The following is a 16,451-nucleotide window of genomic DNA, read 5'->3' as shown; positions in this document are numbered from 1 at the left end:
ATATTATTCAAATAGCAAGTTCTAAACCTATTATACGAATTGGAATTTGTAAAATATCAAAGGAAATAGATGTTGACATCCACACTATGAAAAACAGGAGAAATGATTACAGCTATGTCTTTCTGGGTAAGTCTCAGCTTTCCAAACCTCGATTGTGCAACATCAAATCAAATCAAATGTTATCGGTCACATACACATATTTAGCAGATGTTATTGTGGGTGTAGCGAAATGTGTTCCTAGCTCCAATAATGCAGTAGTATCCAACAATTCACCACAATACACACAAATCTAAAAGTAAAATAATGGAATTATGAAATATATACAGTACCAGTCAAAGGTTTGATGACAGCTTTGCACACTCTTGGCATTCTCTCAACCAGCTTCACCTGGAATGCTTTTCCAACAATCTTGAAGAAGTTCCCACATATGCTGAGCACTTAACTGCTTTTCCTTCACTCTGCGGTCCAACTCATCCCAAACCATCTCAATTGGGTTGAGGTTGGGTAATTGTGGATCCCAGGTCATTTGATGCAGCACTCTATCACTCTCCTTGGTCAAATAGGCCTTACACGGCCTAGAGGTGTGTTCGGTCATTGTCCTGTTGAAAAACAAATGATAGTCCCACAAAGCGCAACCAGATGGGATGGCTGAGTGCTGCAGAATGCTGTGGTAGCCATGCTGGTTAAGTGGGCCTTGACTTCTAACTGAATCACAGACAGTGTGACCGCAAAGCACCCCCACACCATCACACCTCCTCCTCCATGCTTCAAAAACCCCTGAATGAGTAGGTGTCCAAAGTTTTGACTCGTGCTGTATATATTACGACGAACAATACATGTCACATGCTGTTGTGCAAATGGAATAGACAACAGGTGGAAATTATAGGCAATTAGCAAGACACCCCTAATACAGGAATGGTTCTGCAGGTGGTGACCACAGACCACTTCTCAGTTCCTATGCTTCCTGGCTGATGTTTTGGTCACTTTTGAATGCTGGCGGTGCTTTCACTCTAGTGGCAGCATGAGACGGAGTCTACAACCTACACAAGTGGCTCAGGTAGTGCAGCTCATCCAGGATGGCACATCAATGCGAGCTGTGGCAAGAAAGTTTGCTGTGTCTGTCAGCGTAGTGTCCAGAGCATGGAGGCGCTACCAGGAGACAGGCCAGTACATCAGGAGAGTGGAGGAGGCCGTAGGAGGGCAACAACCCAGCAGCAGGACCGCTACCTCTGCCTTTGTGCAAGGAGGAGCAGGAGGAGCACTGCCAGTGCCCTGCAAAATGACCTCCTGCAGGCCACAAATGTGCATATGTCTGCTCAAACGGTCAGAAATAGACTCCATGATGGTGGTATGAGGGCCCGACGTTCACAGGTGGGGGTTGTGCTTACAGCCCAACACCGTGCAGGACGTTTGGCATTTGCCAGAGAACACCAAGATTGGCAAATTCGCCACTGGCGCCCTGTGCTCTTTACAGATGAAAGCAGGTTCACACTGAGCACATGAGACAGACGTGACAGAGTCTGGAGATGCCGTGGAGAACATTCTGCTGTCTGCAACATCCTCCAGCATGACCGGTTTGGCGGTGGGTCAGTCATGGTGTGGGGTGGCATTTCTTTAGGGGGCCGCACAGCCCTCCATGTGCTCGCCAGAGGTAGCCTGACTGCCATTAGGTACCAAGATGAGATCCTCAGACCCCTTGTGAGACCAATGAGGACTTGGTTAATGATCCAATAACGTTGTCATACCCTGTCTCATTTCACATCTGACCATTTTATCTACACCTACTGGAACCGCTGGGATCTAATGAACCATTGAAAATAAACAAAGCTTCATTGCAAATGGAAGCATTTGTATTCTAAGGCTTATGTGTTTCCCCACTGGCAAGTTAACCTTTCTTTAGTTTTTCGATGACTACTTGACTTGAATTAAACGGAACTGAACAAATGGATACGATTATCTTACACAAATCTTAACATCAACATCAATATCCATTCCACCATAATTATGTGAAGGAGATGCTGTCATGTTAGAACGCTAACAGCAGTAGCTGTATGCAGTTAATATTCTCACAGCTCTGTTTGCCCTGTAGGCCACTCGTTATCTGGCATAGGATCATGCAGTTTTTCACCACCAACAGTAACTTGTTGCCGTAAGCAACCTGCTCAATCAACCTATCCTCCTCTCCTTCTGCACAAGTTATGTAATGTATTGTGTATGACTCAATGTATAATATACACTGATTGTACAAAACATTAGGACACCTTCCTAATATTTATACCACCTATTTCCCTCAGAACAGCTTCAATTCATCAGGGCATGAACTCTACAAGGTGTCGAAAGTGTTCCACAGGGATGCTGGCCCATGTTGACTCCAGTGCTTCCCACAGTTGTGTCAAGTTGGCTGGATGTCCTTTGGGTGGTGGACCTGTTGAGGTTGAAAACCCAGCAGCATTGCAGTTCTTGACACAAACTGGTGCACCTGTGTCATGTCTGTCCTTTGAGGCTCCAATTGGTCAGATCAGCTTGGCAATGGATGACAGTAATCAGACCTCCTCTCACCCACAGAAGAGGGGAGGAGGGAGCTGCTGGGGGGGGCTGACAGTTCAAGCCCTCTTGTAAATTACAGGAGAAGTGGACTCTTTTGCCCTCCAGTATGAACCAAAGGAATGTCTTTGTTATTAACAGCCTTTTCCCACTGAAACTCTAACATGATCAAAAAGTGAATACTGGAACAATACTGCTATCATAAGAATGTGGGGAATGGTCGTAGATGATCTATAGAAATCTAATGTCATATTGGTTTTTATTTTGTGATGTCATTAAAAAGGTTATAAAGGAAATACTGTAACTTGGAAAGTATATCCCCTATATCTGTCAAGTTTCCATCCTTACCATTGTATATGAAATTTGTAAAATTATTAAATTATTTTTTGTTAAGATAGGAATGTGATTTTAGGACCAGAAAAACATGGAGCGTAGCTACACGTTTAAAATGGTTGGAACTTTGAACTTGAACACGAGGTGAAGAAAATAAAAACACCTCCCAGATTAGACCAGAACATAGTTAGGCTGCAGCTGCGCGTGTAAAGTGGTTCAAACTCTGACTATCAACACAAGATGGATAGAGGAGAAAACTCCCCTCTCGGAAAATCACTAGTACGGCTGATTAGCTGATCTGAGTCAAATATCTAGAAAAGCGAATTTAAGATACATTCAGGATTTCTTACTTCAAACGGGAGGCGGTTCGTGTGCAAAGTACATGATCACTGTGAGAATAGTTTCTAAAATGCATCAACGATAAGTGTCTCTCTTTTTCTCTCTCCCTCTCCATGTCATTTATGTAACAAGCCACCATATGTTGTGTCCTTTTGCTAGGGACCTTTTTATCATGTATTAAGTGTGTATGTTTATTCTGTGTAATTATTTAGTTAGCTTGTAAATAAATAATTAAACTAATTTGTGCAGAACTTCATCATGAGTAAGGCTGGGGTATTTGCAGATCCAAGAAGGTTAGGGCTGTTCAGAATGATGATATGATAAGAGGTTATAATTAATACGTTGACTGTTTTATGGATGTAATAGGTAAAGTCCTTTAGAGTTTAATTTGGGAGATGGTAACTCTTGAAACAACCGCTCTCGTGGTGCCTCAAATTCCTAATGAGTTAATTGTTACATAATTAATTTAAACATATTTAGTTGATTCGATAAATAACAGTCATCAGATTGTTGAACTTAAAGTCACAACACCTGGCACCTACTAACATACCTCGTTTAAATGAACTCACATTTTTTGTCTTGCCCATTCAACCTCTGAATGGCACACTTACATGATCCATGTCGCAATTATCTCAAGGATTACAAATCCTTCTTTAACCCCTGTATCCTCCCCTCCTTCTACACTGATTGAAGAGGATTGAACACGTGACATCAATAAGGGAGCATAGCTTTCACCTGTATTCACCTGGTCAGTCTATGTCATGGAAGGAGCAGGTTTTCATAATGTTTTGTACACTGTATGTATGTCCAAACCCAATATCAAAAATAGCACATCAGCAATAAACAAAAAAGAAAGCAGTAGTGGTAGTTGTGTAGTGGTGTCAGAAGCAATGTTGTGTAAAATGATGCGCTGGATGTAAATCAGTGTCCAGTGTCAGTCCTGGTGAACTCTGGGTTTTATTTTAATTTTTTTATTTTACCTTTATTTAACCAGGCAAGTCAGTTAAGAACACATTCTTATTTTCAATGACGGCCTAGGAACAGTGGGTTCTACCTGTTCAGGGGCAGAACGACAGCTCGGGGGTTTGAACTCGCAACCTTCCGGTTACTAGTCCAATGCTCTAACCACTAGGCTACCCTGCCGCAACAACACCCAGGGGAGCTGTGGATCATCTTCAGTGCCACGGCGTAAGTCTAACTGCAGGAACGCCTGTCAACACTCCCACCAACCTGCAGCAACACTTCACACACCTCTGGACTGGAGGGAAGACACAATCAGCGCTGTTACAATTAGGAGCGGCACATAGAAGTTTACGAGAGTCTCATACACCTCTCATAAATCTCAGTACACATGGCTTGCAACCCATCTACTATTCTCTCCGACACCATACCGTGCTGCAAGTTATTACTGTGTTACTGTGTTTCTTACCCGAGGCTACGGTGATAGGTACTGGTCTCCCCTTTCACACTTGATAGATTTCCAACGCAATCAAATTCCAAGCTGTCAGTAGGTGTTTCTATTAACATACAGAGGTTGACTGTAACTCAGGTTACATGTCTCATGTGCTCTTCTCTGCAATTACTGTAATTACTGTTCATAGCACATAACTATAGCTTACAGTTTTGCTAGAGAATATGCTCGTTTTCCAACCTCTGAGTGATTACAATGCCGTTATAGATAGTTACCTGCATGTATTCAGATAACTTACACACAGGCATTAAATGGTATTATACTATAATTTGGAGGAACATTTGCAATGTAATTATTTTGTTATAGCATTTTGAAGGTACAATGGGCTGTATAGGATGGGCTCAGTTAATTTGCAGTAGGCTGAAATTCAGGTATGACTGAAACCATGATACTTATTTCCCCAAGGGAGGAGAGCCGTTCCATCGCACACCAAAGACGTCCGTCATTTCCTTTGAACTGCCCATAATCTCCTCAGCGCTAGCCCTTTTTGTTGCCACTCTGAAAGAAAAGACATCAATGTAATGATTCAGCTTTTATGTCGCGGCTATTGATTCTGTGATCTTAATAACTCTTTATCGATCCTCAAGTTTGTGATCCTATCGTCTGACCAGTACTTCCACACTTTGATTTTAAAGCATTTTAACCTTGTTGCACCACTCTACTTGAGCCGCCTGTAACAGTAGAGACGATGGCTCCGAAGCAATCTGTTTGACAGCCCAGGTCCCAATTGCACGAGAAGCCAAAGCTGCCAACTCAGACAATAAAATGCATCAAAAAAACTATGTATTTCACAATGGGAAGTATGTGTACTATATAGTGATGTCAAAGAGTGTCAACCATGATGGAGGATATTTATATAACGTGACAACATCTAATACTCTGGCTGTAGAGGTTTGATCAGATAATTACCTAAATATCTTTGTGTGTATAGTGAACAGTGTCTAAATGATTGAATATAATAGAACTAGGGGTGTAAATGTTGCTAAACTATGTATTTGAATAGACAAGTAAGGTGTTGCACGCATCAAAAATACCCCATTGTTATCAGTTGTCTTATCAAAGTAATGTTGATAATCTGCCAGAGGTGCCTCCTGGAGTGGAGATAGATTAGACAGCAATGTAGAAAGATCACAGTCATCCTTCTGCATCACATCCGTCAATGTAAATTAGATCCAAGTTGACATGTGTCCCATTGTCCCCATGACTGAATATCAAAACCTACCATCATTTTCAGGGCACGAGACCGTTTTATTGTGAGACTACAACTATTTAAGATGGACATGATCACTATGATCCAGAACTGCAAAACCATCTGTATTTAACTTAGATATACTACATGTCAGTCCCCCTCATATCTTCAGCCATCCCTTCGTTCACTCTCTGAGCCTTAAGGCACCCACATGCTAGGTTTGGAGGCCGATGACATCACGACTTCCCGTCAAACCAACTTCTTGAATGGCCTACTCTATGAAGTTTGCAGTTGTGTCTAAAAAACACTATTTGGCTCAAATATATTTTACCCTTTAGTGTATGTTCTTTACTGGAGGACATCTTTAAGTCCAACGTTTTGGCTGCACTCTTGAGAATTTGGTACTCGCCGATCGAAAATGAAGAGAGAGTGAGAAAAGTCTGGACACAGTCCTTAAGTTGTGTATCTGTTTTGATCACGCCGAAAAGTATCCTCGAGGAGAATTATCTCAGTTGGTACTTTCAGCTTCCACATTTTTCTTCTCTGTTCAGAGCTTGTGGCATATATCTATTTAATATTTTGATCAAAATGTTTCTGGAACTAGAGGTGAGTTGCCTCCTAGATTTCGTTATGCACATCTTTTTTTTTACACATTACTACATTGTGCACGAAAATGTATCCCTCTGCTGTGGCTATCTGATAAGGTCCCCATCAAGAGGTCAATGGGAATAAAGGGTCGTTGATTTAATTCCCAATGAGGCTTTCTCTACAGCAATGAAAAATAAGCCATATCAGTTCTTTGAGATGTGGGACCTCTTCTTAAACTACCTTGGACAAAATAAAGCCAACATTTTAATTTCAGGGTTGTCTTGGCTGGCCTGGCACTATTCAGCTTCTTGAGAATGATCTCTATGTAGGCTATTAGTACTGCATACTTGACCTCTGTTTTAGTCTGATGCTTGTCTATGATCTGTATACTGATTAGTGGTCTTTTATTGATTTTTTAAATTGTTTTGTCTGTCTGTTTGTTTGTTTGTCATCTTTATTGCGTCTGTTTTTTTAAAATGTATTTTTAGTAGTCAATTATGATGTTTATTCTATTGTTATTTAGCCTTGTATTCTTGTATGGTATACAGTACCAGTCAAAAGTTTGGACACACCTACTCTATTTCAATTAACATGTGTGCCTTGTTAAAAGTCAATTTGTGGAATTTCTTACCTTCTTAATGCGTTTGAGCCAATCACTTGTGTTGTGACAATGTAGGGGAGATATACAGAAGATAGACCTATTTGTTAAATACCTAGTCCATATTATGGCAAGAACAGATAAAATAGGCAAAGAGAAACAACATATATATATATATATATATATATATATAAAACACACTTAACGAGAAGAGATATATATAGGGCAAAAACACACTTAACGACAAGAGAGACAACACAACATTATATAAAGTGGGACCTAAGACAACATAGCAAGGCAGCAACATTGACAACACAGCATAGTAGCAACACAACATGACAATAACATGGTAGCAACACAACATGGCAGCAGCACACCATGGTACAAACATTATTGGGCACAGACAACAGCACAAAAGGCAAGAAGGTAGAGACAACAATACATCACGCAAAGCAGCCACAACTGTCAGCAAGCGTGTCCTTGATTGAGTCTTTGAATGAAAAGATTGAGATAAAACTATCCAGTTTGAGTGTTTGTTGCAGTTCGTTACCATCGCTAGCTGCAGCGAACTGAAAAGACAAGCGCCACAGGGATGTGTGTGCTTTGGGGACATTTAACAGAATGTGACTGTCAGAACAGGTGTTGTATGTAGAGGATGAGGACTGCAGTAGATATCTCAGATCGGGGGGAATAAGGCCTAAAAGGGTTTCATAAATAAGCATCAACCAGTGGGTCTTGCGACGGGTATACAGAGATGACCAGTTTATAACAAAGTATAGAGTTCAGTGATGTGTCCTATAAGGAGCATTGGTGGCAAATCTAATGGCCGAATGGTAAAGAACATCTAGCCACTCGAGAGCACCATTACCTGCCGATCTATAAATTACATCTCCATAATCTAGCATGGGTAGGATGGTCATCTGACTGAGCCATCTTACCCATGCTAGATTATGGAGACAGACAGGGAGTGTGGTGAATAGTGGGGAACCCCACTCTTCATAAGATGCCACATTCCCTCCCTTTGTGGTTCAAGTTGTGAGTCGAGAGTCAGATAGAGCTTGCGTTCCTCCGTAAGGAGAAAACAGTAATGAAGTTACCAGGAGGGACCGTGGCATCTTATAAAGAGTGGGGTTCCCCACTATTCACCATGCTCCCTGTCTGTCTATGACACATGTTGTGTGACTGGAGCTTAGCGAGAGAATGAAGCATAGCGAGAGAATGAAGCAAGCATTTGAAAGAGAGCAAAGAAACATCAACTTACCTCCTATGGGTGTAATCATTGTCTTGCTGTGATCTCCATGTGCTTGAGAATGAATACTGAATGCCTCGCTTTTTTAGATAAACAAGCGACTATAATTAGGGACATTAATTTGCTTTCGAAGAAGGCAGTGTCAACGCCACATTAAAATCACCAGAGGCTCGATATCAAGAGCATTCACTCATCTAGGTGTGCAACAAAACAAGGGAGCCAGCCATGGGAATTTCACAAAAGGATGAGACTTAACGCCTCATTACTGCATGTACATGATGTTTCAATGGAGACATGTCTAGCATAATTTTCCCTGGAAATGGACCAATCAAGGTGTAAGGGTTTTCCTGTGGTGAAGCGGACCAAAATGCAGCGTGGTGGTTATTCATGTTCTTTAATAAAGGAACTAGACATGAAATAACTAAGAAAACAATAAATGTGCAAAAACCCAAACAGTCCTATCTGGTGCAAACACAGAGACAGGAACAATCACCCACAAGCACACAGTGAAACCCAGGCTACCTAAATATGGTTCCCAATCAGAGACAATGACTAACACCTGCCTCTGATTGAGAACCAGATCAGGCCAGACATAGAAATAGACAAACAAGACATCCAACATAGAATGCCCACTCAGATCACACCCTGACCAACCAAAACATAGAAACATACAAAGCAAACTATGGTCAGGGTGTGACAGTACCCCCCCCCCCCAAGGTGCGGACTCCGGCCGCAAAACCTGAACCTATTGGGGAGGGTCTGGGTGGGCATCTGTCCGTGGTGGCGGCTCTGGTGCTGGACGTGGCCCCCACTTCACCGTAGTCTTCATAAGCAGTTTTGAGATTAACACAGCCAAAGGAGAGAAGGGTAGCATTCTTACAATGGAAATGCATGGTAATAAGCAAATGTTTCATGTGGCAGCCGTCAGAGATGCAGAAATAGCAGAGTTAATTGGCTGTCATTCAGAGTTTATTTTGACTGTTGATATCTCATAGATAACTCTGGGAGTTCATACCTTTTGATTGGGTGCTTAGTTAGTTCCCAGTGAAATGAATCCTATGGAGCACTTAGAGAGTCCCGCCCCATTCCTGTTCCATGTTGCTGACACAGAGAGTTTAAAGAGAATCTATAAACCCATCAACTTTAGGACGCACTTGCATACCATACCCTAAATCCCACATGAAAAAAATACTATACTATGTTACAAATACATAGTATTTACTGCAGTGTTTTTGCTGACTTTACTGTGGTATCCAGGCTGCATCACATCTGGCAGGGATTGGGAGTCCCATAGGGTGGCGCACAATTGGCCCAGCATCGTCCGGGTTTGGCCGGGGTAGGCCGTCATTGTAAATAAGAATTAGTTCTTAACTGCCTTGCCAAGTTAAATAAAGGTTAAATAAAATAAAACATTTAAAAATGCACTATTTGTTACGCGGCGTAAATTCTGTAGTATTTACTTTAGCTAAAAAAGTGTAGTGTTTTTGTGGACATTACTGTAGTATTTACTATAGTATTCTACAACATTCTATATTAAGTACTATGCATGTTAGAGGGATACTACACTGTGTAGTATAGTATTCTACAGTATACTACAGTTTTCTATAGTAAGTACTGTAGTATTGTAAAGTAATCTGTGGTATGTTTTCATGTGGGTAGTACTCTGTTTAGATTTTTCAAATCTATGTGTGTTTTGATTCACATGCTTTCAGAGCTTAGCCATATGAAACATGCACTTCAAAGCCTGTTTATTAGAGTATTTTAGCTTGCCAGTGTAGTTGCATAGCAACCATGTGAAATGTGTTGACCTGTTTACCCTCTTCGTACACAAGGATAACACTCACTAATGCCAACTCTCCCAACTCTGTGGATAAGTATAATAAAACCACTCCGTCCCATGCAATTTACAGATATGCAGCAGCCTGGACAGATTCTAATCAAAGTGTAACGATGTTCGTCTGTTGTAAGAAGAGAGTCAGACCGAAATGCAGCGTGTAGGTTACTCATGACTTTAATGAATGAAAACGGTACATGAAATAACTGAAATACGAAAACAACAAACAAAACGTGAAACTAATTACAGCCTATCTGGTGACTACAACACAGAGACAGGTACAAACACCCACAAAATACAAAGCGAACTCAGGCTACCTAAATACGGTTCCCAATCAGAGACAACGATAAGCACCTGACTCCAATTGAGAATCGCCTCAGGCAGCCAAGCCTATACAACACCCCTAATCAGCCGCGATCCCAAATACTACAAACCCCAATACGAAAAACAACATATAAACCCATGTCACACCCTGGCCTACCCAAACATTAACAAAAACACAAAATACAATGACCAAGGCGTGACACTAAGCATGCAACACATTTGCATTTGTGTGTGGGAGGAATCCTAATTAAGACAATTTACAACATGACATTGAGGACAAGTCAACACTAAACTATCGTGTTTACCGTCTCAAAAAAAGAAAACGGTGGAGTAACCTGAATTGGGCTACATGTGTGATCCACACACACCTTTGGAAGTGCCGCTTGTCTGGTGCGCGAATCCAGCTCAGATCACAAGCACAGCTCACAGGGTCTCCAGGCGTTCATCCAAAAACAATGTAGATGCCTGTCTTTGTATGCCACGTGTACGATGGCAGCCAGACAGGCTCCACGGGTTTCAGAGTTGACAGAATATACTTGGTGAACAGATTGGTACATGTTTCGTCTTGCCGTCCATTTTACTGACTAGGTGTAGTGTGTTACTGTAATTATGTTATCATATTTTCATCTGGGAACACATCACTTCTACATTATTGGCCTGTATTCAATGGGGATTTAAGGGATGCATCACACGGTAATATACAAACATAGTTCTACAATTATGCCACAGGGAATTTATTGTTTTAATTTATTTTCTAGAAATGGTATGAATTAACGATCCAATTAAATATTGACTGGATTTTATTTAATGAAAGAGAATGTTCATTTGAATATAAATTAAATTCTGCATTATTTATGAGCTTAATGTTTTGATAAACAGTCAATAAGTTGGCCCCAGCAGGTCAGTTGAGAATCAGTGCTCAAATAACTGCGATTAAGAGGAACACGTATTGACAAAATGTGCATTTCTCATTAAATGTATGACTCAGGCTTGGGGGTCAGCATGTTGTCTGCCACTAATACAACCCACATTTTGCTCAATTGACAGTTATGGGTTCATTTAAATAAAGAATGAAATAATGCTGATCATTAAAATATGCACTTATTCTTCAAAGAAGGAAAATGAAAGTGTTTATCAACAGCCCAAAGACAGAAGGATGCTTTCTCTGAGCAATTGTAGGGCGACAATTATCTTATTTACATTTACATTTACTCAAGTATGACAATTGGGTACTTTCCCCCCCACTGGTTATAAAGGTGTTCTTCACGACTACCCTTTTACATTAAGAACTAACACAGAGTGAGGTGAATAGAAGAGGAATATTGAGCTCCAGAAAGGTCATTATTCAAATCATCTTCTGAATCGTTTCCCAGCAGAGAAAGCCAGCAGCACAGAGCTCTATTGGAATATGCTGATATTTTTTAACCATGTTTCTAATCTTTTTCTCCTTCTCTCTCTCAAATGTTGAATAGCTCATTCTATTCTGTGGCGTTCCTTTACCTTTTGTTAAAAGACACATTTAAATTAAATAAAATCCTATTCCGTATTTTTTACATTCGGGGGAAAGCCCCCGTATAATCAAATCAAATCAAATTGTATGTGTCACATGCGCCGAATACAACAGGTGTAAGCCTTACCGTGAAATGCTTACTTACAAGCCCTTAACCAAAAATGCAGTTCAATAAATAGTTAAATATAAATAGTCCTGGTGGCCATTGGATTAAATTGTTCAGCAGTTTTATGGCTTGGGGTAGAAGCTGTTAAGGAGCTTTTTGGTCCTAGACTTACCACTTGCCATGCAGTAGCAAAGAGAACAGTCTATGACTTGGGTGACTGGAGTCTTTGACATTTCTTTGGGGCCTTTCTCTGACACCGCCTAGTACATAGGTCTTGGATGTCAGGAAGCTTGGCCCCAGTGGGCCGTACGCACTACCATCTGTAGCGCCTTATGGTCAGATCTCAAGCAGTTGCCATACCAGGCGGTGATGCAACTGGTCAGGATGCTCTCGATGGTGCAGCTGTAAAACGTTAAGAATTTGGTGACCCATGCCAAATATTTTCAAACTCCTGAGGGTGAAAAGGTGTTGTCGTGCCCTCTTCACAACTGTCTTGGTGTGTTTGGACCATGATAGTTTGTTGGGGATGTGGACACCAAGGAATTTGAAACTCTCGACCCGCTCCACTTCAACACCGTCAATGTTAATGGGGGCCTGTTCAGCCCTCCTCTTCCTACAGTCCGCGATCAGAGTTACAATGGCAAAATCATGACAAAGTTCATAGAAACATACAGTATTAAGTAGTAGTAAAATCAAAGCAGTAAAATAAGGATTTAAGTAGAGCTCCATGTCTCAAAGACAAGACTTTAATCTCACAATGTCGAGTGAATGAGGGAGTTCGGCTTTGGTGCCATTCATCTTTAAGGATGCTCTCTTACTGAAGTCTGTAGTGCATCTGGTAGCTTCAACTAGTCGTTGACGTTGCAACACCTCTTTCCATAGCCAAACCGTGTCACGAGAAACACTCCCCTTTTGCTATGGGCGTATTTGTTGATCTTTAATCATCATATATTTTAAACAAAACACACTACTCCGTCAGTGATTCTAGAGGTTCCATTACCTTGAAACACATGGTCTTTACTGGAAGGGCTGAGGCTTTGCCAATGCTGTCCACTGAATTGCATCATATGCAAGCATATTGGATGAATTGTTAGATTTCCTCTGTATACGTTCTTGCAGTGAGAAATAAGGCGGTCTGCATAATGATATGCTGTGGGATCTAAGTCCTGAACAGAGATGCTAATGCTTTAATTTAACGATTCCCCTACTGCAGCTGAGGCATATTTCCAAGATTGAATGAATGCATACGTGGGGATATCACTGATTAATATCTGAGAGAGGAAAAGAAGCAAATGTCTTAAGGCAAACTATATATTCTGTGAAGATTGACGCTGGAGACAGGAAGCAGGTACATGGAGAACATTTAATAAATGGAGGACAAGAAACAGGACAGCAACTGCATCTGGACAGGGGACAAAATAACAACATCAATGCTGACACAGGAAACAAACTGAAGAGCATACAGATATAGAGTGGGGAATCAACAAAGCAATGGAGTCCAGGTGAGTCCAATATTGCGCAGCTGCGCGTAATGATGGTGACAGGTGTGCGTAATGATGGGTAGCCTGGCACCCTCAAGCACCAGAGAGGGAGAGCGGGAGCAGGCGTGACATATTCACTGCTCAGTTAGAGCTGAAGTAGGACTTTTAGATAACTAGTTTAACACATAGCCTTTGGTTCTCGGGAGTTAGACGGTGGAATTTGCAATGATTATTTGTCATGAGCTAATTATGTGGAGTGTGGGAGAATGATTTCTTTGGTGTTTCTTACAAGGCAGTGTTAAGAGTGAAATATTGATTTAAGTAAAAAATATGTCAAAGTCCTCTCCTAAAAGATTTTGAGGGCATCTAGATTTAGATTTCTTCACTTCATTGAAATATTTCTATGTGGCCAACCTATTTCTATAATATGAGTCATGTCTTTAAAATGGACTTCATCATTCAACAACAACGGGCTGACCTTTTTCGTTCACTGGGCTGAGAATAAGTGGAAAGACTAACCTGTCTCGCAATCTCATTTTGATTGAGTGGCATAATTCATGCTTTAATCACCTGATAGACATAATTCCCAATGTTTCGAGAAAGGTTACTGCAATAGACAAATGAGCTGTGGAAAATGAAAATTGCGCAGTGATTTTCAGTCGATGAGGAATAAAATCTACTCTGTATTCCTGAGCTATAGTTAGTTCATCACCTGTGTCCTTTCAAACAGACACAGTCCTAAGCCCACACATGACAACACCACACTGAGACAAGAACACATTCTCCAATTATCGGCGGTAGAATTCAATTGATCTGATATAAGGTTTTATAATTGCATCTTTGATGTGGGGTGTTTGGATTCTGTGGCTGAGGATTACTCCGACTCTAGCAGACACCCACGTGGGGAAGCCTCGCTCTCTCAGCTGTGGGAAAACCTTCCACCACATCAAAAGGCTCCCTATCTACTTAGTCCACATACTGTACCCCACGAGAGACCAATATATAATTATTACTTGCATATTATTGTATATTATTACTAATATTGGTGCAAAAAAGCCTCAGTGCTATAGGCAAGTTGAAATGGCTGTGCACACAACCTCTGAAGTTGAAGTAAGTCACGATGTAGATATTATTTTAAAATATGCCTATGTCAGATGCTATGCCCTATAAATCAAGATGGCAGCAGTGTATGTGCAAAGTTTCAGATGGATAACTTGAAGTATGAGCGAACTACATGACAGTTTGTGTGAAGTCACCTAGGTACATTTGGGCAAATCGTGAAGGAGACATTTGCATTCATATTACATATTTCTGCAAGAATATCGTCTAATCTGTCTACTTGGACTTTGATTGAGCTTTTCCAGTATTAGTAGCCACATTATAAGTTCAACATTTGCAAAATAACCAATTATCATAACTTCATAGCTCTGAATATTCTTTTTTAGTTTTTGTCCAAAAGGAAAAGTCATGCTGTCGCACAAGGTTAGCAGGTACATTTTGCGACAGATACAGGGTTTCCAGATACTCCCATAAAGCCCAGCTCATTGGCTATCTAGCTAGCTTTGTTTGACCCCGGTTGGTGCTTATTTGACAAAGTTAGAGTCGTTCAAGTGAAGACTGCAAGCGTCATCTGTGTGCCATGAAGGCATCGCTCTCTGACCAAATATGGTGTCCTATAGGATATACTACACCCCAATGATATAGTGACCAATTGTGACCAATTATCAGCCCATGTACAGTATCATACCTTATATGGAAGCAATGAAAACCTTGCTTTGAGTTTTTAATTGCATTATAAATATCCAGCTTGACTGAAGTTTGATACTGATCCCTAGTGGAGTTTCTGCAGTTTCTGTGGTTGTTAACATGAAGTATTAATTCATAACGGTCCTTATGCTATATCACAAAGTGCTTATACTGTATGTACAGATGTAGGTTCTTAATTTGATCACCCTGTTGCAGGAGAACTTTCCAGCAATCCAGGACATTTTTAACTTGGATGTATTTGAGATTTTCAAGGCTTCTGAAGTTTGTAATTTACATTTAGAAATTTCAGACTTGATTTTCCCTAATGAAAAATGTATTAACCTCTACAATAATCCATATAATAATTAACATTTCCTGTTGCTGCAGGATTATTTTTCCACTGTAGCAAACTGGCTCAAATTAAGATCCTACATTTGTAGTATACTGGAAAGTATTGACAACCCTTGACTTTATCCACATTTTGTTGTATTACAGCCTGAATGTAACATTTATTAAATTGAGATTTTGTGTCACAGGCCTACATACACTGAAGAAAAATATAAACGCGACATGAAACAATTTCAAAGATGATATTTACATTTACATTTAAGTCATTTAGCAGACGCTCTTATCCAGAGCGACTTACAAATTGGTGCATTCACCTTATGACATCCAGTGGAAAATCAGTGCATCTAAATCTTAAAGGGGGGGGAAATAAATTGATATAAGTTGATATAAGGAAATCAGTCAATTGAAATAAATTCATAAGGTCCTAATCTATGGATTTCACATTTATTTTTATATATATATATATATATATATATTTTTACCTTTAATTAACCAGGTAGGCTAGTTGAGAACAAGTTCTCATTTGCAACTGCGACCTGTAACAACACAGAGTTACACATGGAATAAACAAATATACAATCAATAATACAGTAGAAAACTCTATATAGAGCATGTGCAAATGAGGTAGGATAAGAGAGGTAAGGCAATAAATAGACCATGGTGGCGAAGTAATTACAATATAGCAATTCAACACTGGAGTGGTAGGTTGTACAGAAGATGAATGTGCAAGTAGAGATACTTGGGTACAAAGGAGCAAGATAAATAAAGTATGGGGATGAGGTAGATTGGAT

This window comes from Oncorhynchus gorbuscha, linkage group LG23 (genome assembly GCF_021184085.1).
Source record: "Oncorhynchus gorbuscha isolate QuinsamMale2020 ecotype Even-year linkage group LG23, OgorEven_v1.0, whole genome shotgun sequence".
Classification (NCBI taxonomy): Eukaryota; Metazoa; Chordata; class Actinopteri; order Salmoniformes; family Salmonidae; genus Oncorhynchus; species Oncorhynchus gorbuscha.
Note: the sequence above shows the minus strand (reverse complement) of the source record.